Here is a 14,072-nt window from a genome sequence, read left to right as displayed (position 1 = left end):
AGGAGAGAAAGACAGTATAAGATAATATTAGATAATGATAAGGGCTGTAAAGGAAATAAGCAAGGTGTATCAGTCAGCACTTGCTGCATAACAAAGTACTCCAAAATTCAATAATTATTTATTTAGCTCATAATCCTATAAATTACTATTTAAACTGGGCTCAACTGGTCAGTTCTTCTGGTCTTGCTAGTCCAGGTGTCTTTGATTAAGTAACTGGTTGATTAGCGGCCAGCTGTCCAGAATGAACTTAGCTCTAGTCCATGTCTAATGAAAATGAGAACTGCTGAAAAAAAAAACTTCATGCTTTCAGTGGCCTTTTGGGGCAAGAGAGAGGAAAGGGAATCAGCATTTTCACATTGTACTATGTTGCTCTTCTGCTACCTGCTAGGAAGTCTTTTACTTAATATATGCCTGTCCTGCAGATGTGTGCACAGGATGTGGAACACAAATGCCCCTCCCCCAGCTGGCTATCCTGGGTTTGAATACATGGTGGTGTTAAGGTTCTGGAGACAGTAAAAATAGACAAGGAATCCCAGTGTCTGGGTTCAGAACTGGCACACCTCCACTTCTGTCACATACAAGCAAGTTACAGATCAGTCCAGGTCAAGGGGTAGGGAAATGGACCGTATCTCTCAATGGAAAAACCAAGTCCATCCAAAAGGGTACAGGTAAAGGGAGAGTATTAATTAGAGCCACCAATAAAATGAATCTACCATCCAGGGCAATGTCATGGAGGGTGGCTGTGGGGTGGGAAAGAGAAGGGTGGAACTACTTCACGAGGAACAAGGGGTCTTTCTGAGGAGGCGGCGTGTGTGTGTGTATGTGTGTGTGTGCATAAACACATGTATGCAATGAAGGAATAAGGGAGAGGAAGAATAGATATTCAGTAGCTTGAACAAAGGGGAATGAAAGGAAGGGAGGGGGATCGGAAAAGGAAAGACAGTGGAATGAATTTCAAATAATTTTCCTATGTATACATATGAATGCACCATAGTGAATTCTGCCATCATATACATCCACAAGAATGGGGTCCTAATTAGAATAAGATATAGTCCATGCTTGTATATTTATATCAAAATGGATTCTATTGTCATATATAACTATAAAGAACCAATTTTTAAAAAGGAATAAGGGAGACAAAAGAAAGCAGAGGAAGATATCTCTACTGATGGAGGAAAGGAAGCTACAAGGCTTCGAGAAGTTGCTTACAATGACAGTAGTGAGCAATACTTCAACAGGTTGCATGAAAGCCTGTGAAGAGGAAATGATAGGAGAAAGGAGACAATATCCTAGGAAGAGTGAACAACCTGAGGAGGAGGTAGGAAGTGGTTTTCATTTTATTTAATTTGGAGAAGAGGTAAAATGAGTAGGGGGAGGAAGATCTTCCAGAGAAAAGAGCACTTCAAAGAATATCTGTTATAGTGAACTTTGGAGGGATCAGGAGTTTTTATGAGCAAGACATTGTAAGAAGAAAAGAAAGACAATTAAAAACTCCAGGAAAAACAAAAGGCCATATAAGATGGTCATTGTAACACTGTTTATTAATGTTGATCAAAATACTAAATAAAATTATATTATGGCAGAAGTAAATTATCAATGGCTAAAACTGATTGCCAAAATACACATCTAAAATAATTGTTCAAACCGTTAATATAAAGTGTGACCCATAGACCAACACCATATCACCTGGGAGTTTGTAGAAGTACAGAATTTCAGGCCTCCACTTCTTAGGCCCACTGAGTCAAACCTGCATTTAACAAAATCCCCAGGGGATTCATGTACTCAATAAAGTTTGAGAAACATGAAAAGTTGGTTTAGGGAATAGGACTGGGAGTGGGGAACGTGGTAAAGGGACAGGAGTGGATCTTGCCTTAAGCCTTTTAACTATTACTTGACCATTGTTTCAAATGGTTTAAAAAATACCTGGGTGGGATTGTGGTTCTTTTCTCATGAATACTTATTACACTAACACTCTGTACAGCTGATTTTACCCTGACCCTGGCCCTTGGCCTTCTAGGACTTTACAGCCCCCCTTCAGTGTCACTTGCCCTCAGAAGCTCCTCAGACACACTTTGTTCCCCTTCCACCATGTGCAGACCTAATCACAAAAGCATTCTCTGAATGTCTGAAACCCCCTCTCCCAGCCTCCTGAAGTAACATGTAGGACCAGACCCGAGGTCATGATCAACCAGACCCCAGTGTGACCCAGACTGCTCCTTTAAAATTGGAAATTTGGGGCCTGGGGCTGTAGTTCAGTGGCAGAGCGCTTGCCTAGCACGTGTGAGGCACTGGGTTTGATCCTCAGTCGCACATAAAAATAAACAAATAAAATGAAGGCATTTTGTCCATCGACAACTATAAAAATTTTTTTTTTAATCAGGAATTTTGGGGGGCTGGGTTTGTGGCTCAGCGGTAGAGCATTTGCCTAGCATGTGTGAGGCACTGGGTTCGGTTCTCAGCAGTGCATATAAATAAATGAATAAAATAAAGGTCTATTAACAACTAAAAAAAATATTTTAAAAAATTGGGAATTTGTTACCCTAGGTACACGTATGACTGCGTATATGGTGCGACATTACATCACGTACGACTAGAGAAATGAAAGGTTGTGCTGGTAATTGTGTACAATAAATCAAAGTGCATTCTGCTGCCATAGATATCTAATTAGAATAAATAAATAATTTATTTTCAAAAGTTGCTGATTTGAAGGAGGAGCCCGCCATTGTCCTAACCTGAGTCACTTTCCCTCCCCAGCTTATCTCAAGTTCCAAGAACAGTGAGCCTTGCAGGCAGATCACCTCAAGGCAGGAACTGCAATTGCTCCCAAAGCAAAACTGATTTCCCTGGTGCCCCTGTAGGACCAGACCCGAGGTCATGATCAACCAGACCCCAGGTCATGATCAACCAGACCCCAGTGTGACCGAGGCTGCTTGACTCTGGATATTTCCCACCTTTCTTACCCCCTCTATAATCCTGAAGCTATTGTCAGTACCTTAAGGGCCTTTTTCTTAGGAGGTCGCTAGGCCCTTTGTCTTCCCCGTGTGGCCACAGTGAATAAATTCCCCTCCCGTTTCCCCAACACTCATCTCTCTCTGCTGTTTGGAATCATGGCAAGCGGACAGTCTCTTATACTGGGATCTAGGGCCAGCCCTCTCTGGCTCAGGCCTCTGACCTAGGATGTCGGTAAAACAGAGAAAAGATCACAGCTGCAAACCATCCATAAAAGCCCCTCGCATCTGTTTTCTTCCAAATTTAAGATTTCTCCAATGAGCTTTCGCTAGCCCAGGGGTGCTCAAAGTGTGTTTCCCGATCGGCAGGACCAATATCACCTGGAAGCCCATCAGGCCTGCGGGGTGCCTCAGACCTCCTGCATCAGGCTCTGGGGATGGGGCCCGGGAATCTGTGCTTTAACAAGCCCCCCAAAGTCTTGATGTGTGCCAAGCCACCCCTGCTCTTTTGCTCCGTTGGTGAGCTGCAGATCTAACCTGGGCTCACCAACTCGCATCTCCTCAAAAAGGTAGGTTCAGCCTCTTAGTCACTTTCATGAAGGACGGACACATAACCTACCTCAAAGCTGTTTTGTAGAAATGGTTAGAGACTTTTTGAGTGCTCTTTGAAAACAGACAGTTGAGGGGCTCTATCACATACATCCAGCTCTTTTATCCAGGCCTCACCCGACCTTGGCCTGTTAGCCTGGTATATGCTCCAGGGCCCATCCACCTGCGTCAGAACCAACTCCAAAGAAGATGGATCTCCTTCCCCTCCCCTCTTGGCCTCTCTGCACCCCACAAGTGCCCCCATTCTCTCGAGCCCCCAGCCCTCAGCATCCCGGGGGGGAGATGCGCTGTAGAGATAAGGGGTGCTGCGGTTGAGGGTGACTCTGAGCAGGGCCCTTGCTGCCACCTGGTTGCTTCTCTGCCTCTGTCGGTACCAGAGAGCGATGTGCCCCTCAGATAACCCCAGGCGGGGACGCAGGCCTATGTCGCAGGCTTATGTCGCTTAGATGTGCCAGTGATAAGCACCAGCCCGAATCCCAAACTCCGGCTACAGCAAAGATTTCTATAGGAAAGGGTCATCCCTGGGATGGCAGGTGAAGTTCTTCTGCAGGACCCGGAAGCCAGATTTCAGCTGTTTGTTGGCTGGAAATCACCCTTCTTGCTACTGAGGCTGTGGCAGGCCGACCTTTGTCTTTCATCTTTGCCGTTGCAGACTTGGGGGGCTTCGCTTGGCTTGCTGAAGCCGTGTGGGTGTTCAAGTCACGTTATGGGGAGGAAAAACGCACGTGCACAACACCGCAGCTTGCTTTCTTCATTTCTGTGCAAGCAGAGTCTTTCATGACTTTCCGTAATAAAGAAAAAAATCCTGGTACTGTATGCTGCTGCTAGCTTTTTGGCAATTTCTCTCAGAAAAGGCATTCCGCTCCTAATAGCCAAAGAGAAAAGGATGGCCAAAGTTTTAAAATGTGCAGAAGTAAGAAGACATAGCTCCAAAATGAAGAAAAAGAACCAGAAAGTAGTAATCCAGGAAATGCATGTTAAATGTGAATGATATTTCCACCCTTCCAGTAAGCAAATCATTACGAGTCTAGTCTCAAGCATTGGAGTGGGGAATTGAGTACTCTCACCCACTCCTGAGAGTGTGGAAATTGGTTCTGCCACATACAGAAGGATGATGGCTATATTCATTAAAATATAAAACCTATATCCCTTGGATCATGGCAATTCCATTCTGACTTCTCCTTTAGACAAATATACATGTGTTTCTTCAAGGAAGCATCAAGACAAAAATCATGGCAGCCTTTGCTCATGTTGGTGAAGATAGAAAACCACCTGCATGTCCATCAGGAAGTCAACAATTACATAAAAGGTGGTGTGATCATTCTGTGGACTACTATGCAGCAGTTAAAAAGAATGAAATGGATTGACTTGTCCTAACATGGAAAGATCACCAGGGTATGGTTCTAAAAGAACAAAGCAACCTGTAGATGATTTGCTCAATATAATGACATTTCTGACACCAACAAAACATCAAAATTATATAACTGATTTGGGACCATACACATGTTTATAATTATAGGGAAAAAGCTTCAGAAGGCTTCATGCCCAATGGTCGCAGTGCTTATCTGCAGGAAGAAGAAGGGGAGGTAGAGAAAGAGGAGTTTAACTTTGTAATTATTGAATATTTACCATGAGAGTGTATTTGAGAATAAATTGCATAATTGTGTAATAACATGAAACAGTTTAGGATTCTAAAAGGCATTTCTGTTGAATAAGATCACAAGGGGCTGGGGATGTGGCTCAAGGGGTAGTGCGCTCGCCTGGCATGCGTGCGGCCCGGGTTCGATCCTCAGCACCACATACAAACAAAGATGTTGTGTCCGCCGAAAACTAAAAAATAAATATTAAAAAAATTCTCTCTCTTAAAAAAAAATCAGAATGTTAAGTAGACTTTGCATTTGCACAAATATACGGGTACTTCTCTTTAGAATGTTATGATAAAACCATCCTGTCTTGTCAAGCTCTCTCCTTGTTCATCTGATAGTTAAGAACAAAGGCACCAGCATACACACACACACACACACACACACACACACACAGAGACACATACACACAGAGAGGCACCATAATTCATCCAGGGGATGGCAATTTCCACCCTGTGCCGCACTGTGCTGCCTTTCAGGATGTCTAAACCACATCCAAGCAGGCCTTTCTGATTAGCTGATAACAGGCTCCAGGCTTCCGTGCCATCTGACTGACAACTCATAATTTCAGAGCCGCTGAAACCCAGAGACACCCGACGCGGCCGTGGTGCCCGCGTCTGTGGGTGTAACCTGACAGCGAGGCACCTGGTTTCCTGACCCAAACCACATGGCTTCCCGTGTGACCTTGTGAGCATCCTTATCACGTGCTACCCTGTCCCTCCTGGCACGGTGAGCTTCAGAGCGGGCACCAGGGAGACAGCAGGGCACCCAGAAGGCGGGAGTCCTGCAGGTGTCATCTCCATGAACCTCTTTGCTACAGTTTGATGACTCCTCATCACAGGAGGCAAGGCTGTGTGGTGGAAAGACATGGAGACTCGGAGGAAGAGGAGAAACCAGATGTCACGAGACTGAGGGGGGGGGGACGTGCCTGTGGCAGAGCCGCTCTCCCCGCGCCCCCCACCCCCCAGCAGGCAGGTCGCCGGAGAAGCCAAGTTATGATCCTGGAGGAATGCAGTCAGCCAGATACTAGACAATGACCCCAGATTCTCCCAAACTTTGAGGTGACCCCCTTTCTCTGGAGCAGACATAGTCAAACTCCCTTTTAATTTCAATAAAATGGGGACCTTGGGGCTTCAAAAAGCCGGAGATCAACCATTCCCTACCAGGGCTGTGCCGACCCATCTCTAGACACCCCCCCTCGCGGCTTCCAGACACCTTCCACCAAGGGGGAGCTCATGAGTGACATGAGCAATTGTCGGCTCAGGCAGCTACATTCCCATAAAAATTAGGGATGGATCAGGGGAGATATGCTCGTTCTTAAGGATGTGATCGGCTCTAGGTGGGGAAGGACAGAACCTGTGGGCATGGGACGACCTCCAATCACTTACTTCATTGAGACATTGACCCTGTTTCCCTAGAGAAACTTGAAAGAGCACACAAACGTGATTCGTAGACCAGAGGAACTGCACACGGGTGTATGGCCGAATGGCATCTTCCTTTTCCGACCCTCTAGGAGGGTCCTCATGAAGCTTCCAGAAGGCAAGTGGATTATAATCTGCCTATGCTCTCGTCCAAGGGCTGCCCACGGCAAGTGTGCAGTGACGGCGGCTTGGAAGCCTGATGTCTCTCTCCCTCATGCCCCAGGACTGTCCTTGACAGTAGCCTTTACCCGAGGGGCTCCATCCCTCGGCAATGCTGAGGTTGCCAGTCAGGGTGGCCCTGTGCCTCTCTGTCCTCTAGTCCTCCCTGTCTTCCCATCCTCCCTCTTCCCACACACACGCACTTTCATTCAGTCTTGGGTCAGTGCACACAAGACCTGCTTGCCCGAGGGACTTTCTGGCTCTTCTCAGTGACTCTGCGCCTCTCTGCTCTGACCATCATGTGTGCATTTGACAGCAGATCTGGGGGGAGTGCCTTGCAATTTTAACGTGGGGATCTTGTTAAAGTACAGATTCTGAGTCGGGTGGCCCGAGTCTGCCTTTCTAACAACCATCCAAGCAGTGTCCGTGATGCTGGGCCAGGACAACACCGAGCCAGGAAGCAGAGGACAGTCTGATTTCCACACTGGGGAGGTGTGTGGAGAGGCAGCCCCTGAACAGAGAAGGTCATAAGGACCTCATGAGGCGATGCACCAGACGCCTAGTGAACTGGGGAATGTTGGCCATTAATATAGTTCCTCTGTATCATATAAATGATATAAAATCAAATAGAACTGGGTCTGTTCCTCTTGCCACTTATGTTACTGGAGTTTTGGGCAAGACCCTCAATTTTGTTAGCCCCCAGTTCCCTTAGCCACAAACTAGTAGGTTATCATTTAAGTGAAGCTGCATTTGGAGATGTTCTGGGTCAATACATATAGTTACATATTAATCTTTGTCTTTGTTGATCTAGTAAACAAAAGCTGTGTGTGTGCACACGTGTGTGTGCGCGCGTGTGTGTGTGTTACACCCACTAAGCATTTCTGCAAATGCTAAGAATCTGGAACCTGAATTTGGCTAAATTTTCTCTCTCAAACTATTGAATCCAACAGTCCTGTTGAGAGCCATCTGGTTCTAAGGTGTTCAACACTTGCTAAGGAACCAGAATGATTTATGGTTGGCCACCACTGCTCTACGGAGCTGGTGGTTTCAACCAAGTTTCACTTGTGCAACCCTGAAAATCAGCAGAAAGCAGGGGAAAATCCACTTGAAAGACAATTGTTCCCTGGGCCCCTCTTTGCCACCAGAGTCACCAGGGCCAGAATGTGGAGTCCCTTCATGGGGTTGGCATTGATCTTTGGCTAAGATGAGTTTTCCAAAGTGGTGCTAGGTAAGAACAACAACATAAGCTTCAGGTCTTATCATTTCAACCATCCCAAAGATTCTTCCAGCAAAGCTGATAGATGTATTCAGACGGGCAGTTCCTAAGGGGCAGGTGAGATGAAGGGATTTAGAGGGAATCATGGACAATTCTGGCAGAAGAATGGCCATAAGCACCCATCATTACCAGATTGCTCTTTTTTTTTTTTTTTGGTACTGTGGATTGAACCCAGCGGCACTTAACCACACAGCCACATCCCCAGCACTTTTTATTTTTCATTTAGAGACAGGATCTCACTGAGTTGCATAGGGCCTCACTAAGTTGCTGAGGCTGGCCTTGAACTTGCAAACCTCCTGCCCCAGCCTCCTGAGCTGCTGGGATTACAGGCGAGCACCACTGTGCCTGGCACAAGCCTCCTCTCTGCTGGGCTTAACACCAGCCCTGTTCCCACACTGTCTCCTTTGATCCCAACAGCCATACCAAGAGGCTGATGCTATTATTGCTACCATTTGACAAGAGAGAAAACTGAAGGAACAAGAATTTAATTAGCAAATGAATTTAAAAGATGGAAAATTTACCTATTTTTATCTGTACAATGTAAAACTAAGTTACTAGCCTACTCAATTGGATCCATTAAGTACTTTGAAGTGGGCCCGTGGTGTATGAAAGTTTGCCGTGTACACACAAAGATTTATATACAACACTGCCTTTCACAGTACTTATTGAGTATACGGAAAAATTGTAAGCAACCCCAGCCTAAAAACAACTTTAGAGAGAAGGATGGCGTGTAGCATTTACACGTTTTCAAAGAATTCTTGGTGACATGCAAGGGCCCTAATGATGTGATATGAAACGGAGCAGGTAGGCTGTGTACATGTGCATTGATTTATTTAAACATAGACCCCCTCGCTTATTTTAACTGTGGTTGTCACAAGGCGCAGTGGCTTATGCCTATAAGCCCAGCAGCTCAGGAGGATCATGAGTTCAAAGCTAGCCTCGGCAATTCAGCGAAGCCCTAAGCAACTTAGTGAGACCCTATCTCAAAACAAGAAATAAAAAACTGCCTGGGGATGTTGCTTAGTGGTTAAATGCTTCTGGGTTCACTCCCTGGTATCAAAAAATAATAAAACAAACTGTGATTGTCCAGCACGGTTCTGGGAATAGAGCTGATAAATTAGGTAGGTTTGCCTTTGTCGGACTTAGAGTCTGGGGGACTCGAAAATTTTCCAGAAGTAAAAGTCTCAAAATTTTAGAAGTGGTCTTTTCAAGGGAGTAAAAAAGTTCTTTTTTACTTTTATTCTCCTATCATTTCAAAAATTTCAGTATTAAGCATGTGACATTTTAAATAGAGTCTTGGAGGCATAATTTACACCCAATAAGCCACAGATATTTAAAACATACAGTTGGATAAAGTTTGCTATATAGCACACATTAGTGAACCCATCACCACAAAGCAGATAGTGAGCATCTCTGCCCTCTGCAAGAGTGTCCTTGGATTTATTATCCCTCCCACTCACCCCTCCCCATCCTACCTCCCATTCAACCACTGATCAGCTTTCTGTCACTGTAGTCTGGTTTGTAATTCTAGAATTTAATACAAATTGAAATACACAGTATGCACTCTTTGGGGGCTGGCTTCTTTTGCTTGATATCATTGTTTTGAGAGTCATGCGGGTTGTGGTGCGTTTCAACAGTTGTTCCTTATTATTGAACGGTGTTCGATGGTATGCTTATATCACAATTTGTACCCCTGCATTGGTTGGTAGACATTTTGGATGCTTCCAGTTTGGGGTTATTACAGAAGAGGCTGCTGCTGTAAGATGCATGTTCAAGCCTTCGTGTGGATTATATTTCTGTCTTGGGTAAACACCTAGTAGTGGAATGGCTAGGTTGTGTGGTAACTCTGTGTCTAACGTTTTGAGGAACTGCTGAACTGTTTTCAAATGACTGTATCATTTTTACATTTCTACCAGAAGTGGGTGAGATTATCTTTCCTTCTTTTGAAAAAATTACATAATACGTGATGCATGCTATTGTAAAAAGACAACTTTAAAATTTTGGAAATATAAAGAGTAAGAAAAATGTAAATCCCATTGATTTCACCCCATTCCCAGCTCCTCATAGATATCGACTATCCAGAGTCTGTTGTGTGTTCATCCTTTTCTTTGCATAGGTGTATGTCCGAGTGTGTGTGCATGCATGTGTGTGTATGTGTGTGTGAACAGGACTCCATGAGATCTGTTGCTCTAACTCTGGCTCCACTCCCTAAACGATGGAGCTTCAGGAACTTTCCCTGTCAGTGCATGTCATTCTATCTCAATCTCTCCCATTGCTTTTTAACATGATCAGGATTTTATTAACCCATCCTGTGAGAGCCACGGGTCTCTTCACCATTTTAAGTTCATGTGGTGGTTGGTGGAGCTCCTTTCTCTTCTGGTAACTGAAGAACCCTGCCCCCCTGCTCCCCAGGGGAAGGATTGTGTCTGGGTCTCCCAGGAGCCCCCGGGGCTTGGCCAGCCTCCTGGAGAGTGTGGGGCTGTCCCTGCAAAGCCAAGTGGGTGACCACTAGCTGCTCTGCATTGAGTGGGCTCATGCTCAGCTCCTGTCCCTCAAAGCAGAGCTGCCTTGGCAGGCCCAGAGTCTGCTCCTGTGAGGAGGAGGGGTGGCTTGCCTTTAGTCATTGTGAAAAGGGCAAAAGGGCTTCAACTCTTCAACTTTCAGCTTTGGAGATGAGTAAAACTAGGAGTTTCTTATCATCGTGTCAGAAAATTTACCACATCTGCTGATTGTGACGAGACAACTGACTCCCTTGGATGAAACGGACAGCAGTGTCGCCTGCGCTCGGTCGGCCCCACGACCCTTGACTGTCTCCCCTTGTGAAATTTTTCTCTCTTTTATTTCCTCTTGTCAATCACTGTTGCTGGGACCACACTGGTTCCTCTCTATCCCTCTCTCAGCAATTACCTGAGGGCTAAGTCCTATCCCCTTGTACACAACTGGGACCGTATGATAAAAGAGTCACATGCCCTGCACTGAGCATTATCATAAACAAGACTTCATGCTATTAAATATAATCCAAATGATATATAATCACTTTTGATTTTTTGAACTTCTGAGAAAGGGACATGCTAGGGCTCTGTAGGTGCTAGGCAAGTGCTCCACCACTGAGGTAGCCTCCAGCCCTACACCCACATCTTAGCTGTGTGACTTCACAACAGTTCAGATATGGACATATCATAATTTTTCTCACTATTCTCCTATAGTTGGAAAAAAAGAAAACCAAAAATAAATAACTACTTTAGGCCATTTTTTTCACTCTTTACTCTCAGACTTCAATCCTTAGAAAATATACTGAATGTACACTCAATACTTATAGCAATTATATTTAAGCATTACCTGCTAGTCTCTGAAAAGTGGGCTTGCTTAGGCGTCTACTTACGTGCAGCCTTTCCCAAGGGAGCCGGACATCACATTGCACACACAATATCCAGTTGTGTGTCCTATGTGAAAAATAAGTTAGAGATATCATGACATTATTCCCCTAACTTCTTCAAAACGCATTTCCTTTTTTTTTAAACTTTCCTACTTGGCAAAAATTAGTCACACCTAAAAATAAATCACCATCACACCTGAAATTAATAGTCATATTTAAACATCATCTAATAGTATATTATTCAGATTCACCAGATGTTCCCCCCCCAAATATTCTTCCTAGCTTCTTTGTCCAAGCCAGGAGCCAGCCTCTGACCACATGTTACCCTGGTTTATGTCCTTCTCTGTCTTTTAACCCAGCATTGGGTGTCTTTCTGCATAGACATCTTATTGCAGCCACGGGGCCAGTGGCCTAGGGAGGCCTGATTTTGCTGGATAATGGTGTCGGTTAGCTTGTTTCTTTCTCTTCTGTGTGTTCTGGAAGTTACACTCACTGGTCAATTAGTCCCCAGTTAAACATCTTTAGTTAGACTGCTTCACGGTTGATGCTTAGCATCAGAATGCAGGACCCCAGGAGACCAGGCCATCTGGATGTCCCACTATCCCCCCATGCATGCTGAGATCGACCACTAGTTTAGGGTGATGAAAGTATAATGCCGTTTTTCTCCAGATGACCATAGCCTTATCACTGTAGTGTCACTATGGCACTCCATACATCTCCACATTCCATCAACCATTCTCCTCGGGTCTTCAACACAAGTTGAGAATCCTTGCCTGGGTCTACCTTCTCAATAAGAGGAGCAAGATCATGATTTGGTAAATCTGTTTTTCTACATTTAGCAGGCATTCTATGAAATAGAGCTTTATTTTGTCAACTGGTGATTTTTGGTTACCTTGAAATACAGTTCCTACTTGAGAGGCATTGAAAAGGCTTTCACTTAGAGTGCACGGTGTCAAAAACTGGGTACTGCATGCCTCAAATGAGCTCCTCCTAGCTCTCTTCTTTTGGAGTACCATTGAGGATTCATGGATTTTCCTCCATTAAATGGTGTGTTTTCCATGAGTTGTCCTGGAGTCTTATGATAATACTCTTCTCACCAGAAGCCAGTGCAGCCAAAACTGAGTTTAATTTAAAACAGTTTCAAAACAAGAATGGTTCCAAATATAACATTAAGATGTTCTGGAAAGAGGAAGCATTACTTTCTCAGAGAACAGCAGCAAGACGATCTAATCAATCATCATTGCTGTGCTCTTTCTGCACCTTCAAGGTGTGGAAGAATTCCAGATGTGCATTTGAAAGGCAGCTGTGGGGCCATGCTCTCAGTCCTCCCAGAGGTTCAACACGGTGAGTCACACAGAATGAAGAGACTCAGACCCAAGGGCAGCAGCTGCTTGATCGACCCGGACTTTGAGAGGCTTCCAAGCCACAGAAATCATTCATTTTTTTCTTACTTGCAGCAGGAACCCAGCCTGTGTTTCCCCCCACACCTAATAGATTGTAGAAACCAAAGGAGCAGAGTCCACTTCATATGGTGCCGTCAGTCAATTATTGCTTCCCCACTGTGTTTTGTGGGAAAAACACTCAAGAGGACAAATGCTGTGGTTGTTAAAATAATGGTATCCTGACTCCTCCACGCTCTGCGCGACCTGCAGGTTGTGCTCTGATTTTGTCCTGTGTCACTCCTGATCCCTTCTCTGGGGAGCAGATCTATTGGAAGAGAGGGGACAGCAACCCAGTGCCTTGCCTTGTACATGGCCTGGGTTTGTTCCCCTCCAGCAGGGGCTGAAGCGTTCTACCTGGCTGGACCACATGGCCTTGCCCCAAAATGAATTTGTAAGTTTCTTCTAAGGAAGAGCAAAATATGGATAACCAACCCGCATAGCTTTAAGACTCCACCTTACTTCCCAAGTGCAGAGGCCGTGTCTGTTTTGCTTTGCCATTGTGATGCCATAGCCTCCAAGGGTGCCTGGCACCTGTATCAGGTGCTCGGTAGACAAATTAATGAACTTGGTTACCAAAAGTCCATAGCTGGCCATATATGATTTTTATTTTCTCGGGGAACAATGATAATGGATTTTGTAATGTGATGGTAATGCTAATAACTACCAGATGGGGAACAGAATACTTGGACAGTAGCATGGGGCCTTAAACAGGCCACAGGGCTTTTTGGACCTTGGTTTTCCACAGAACAAGTTTATAGTAAGTGATATACTTCCCTCACAGCTTTCAGTTTCTAAAACCAGATATCTTTTTTAGGTAAGGGATGAACAAATTCTTGTAGTTGGTTACACTGAGATATGAAATCATGAAGCCTAAGAAAGTTGTAGACCTCAAATCAGTTGTATGTTTGAGTTTATAATAAAATGCCAACAGTGTTAGTATATGGTCTCACCTACAGTCCTACTAATCTGTGGATTCCCCTCCTGGTACCATCTGCAAATAAGCATGATGAGAACACACACACATACACCTTTGCAAATATAATGTGCTCACACATAGACTCGAATGTGCTTGTATCAGGCAAGGCCAACCTAACTCATTGGTGTTTTTAAGACTCCTACTCCTCACCCCTCCTCTGCACACATTAAAGCTGTAGTAGATGGGTTTTTTTTTTGTGTGTGTGTGTGTTTTTAATCTTAG

This window comes from Marmota monax, unplaced genomic scaffold, assembly GCF_021218885.2.
Source record: "Marmota monax isolate L192 unplaced genomic scaffold, Marmota_monax_Labrador192_F-V1.1 WCK01_AAM20220418_F8-fsc00021, whole genome shotgun sequence".
In the NCBI taxonomy this organism is placed as follows: domain Eukaryota; kingdom Metazoa; phylum Chordata; class Mammalia; order Rodentia; family Sciuridae; genus Marmota; species Marmota monax.
This window is presented reverse-complemented; position numbering follows the sequence as displayed.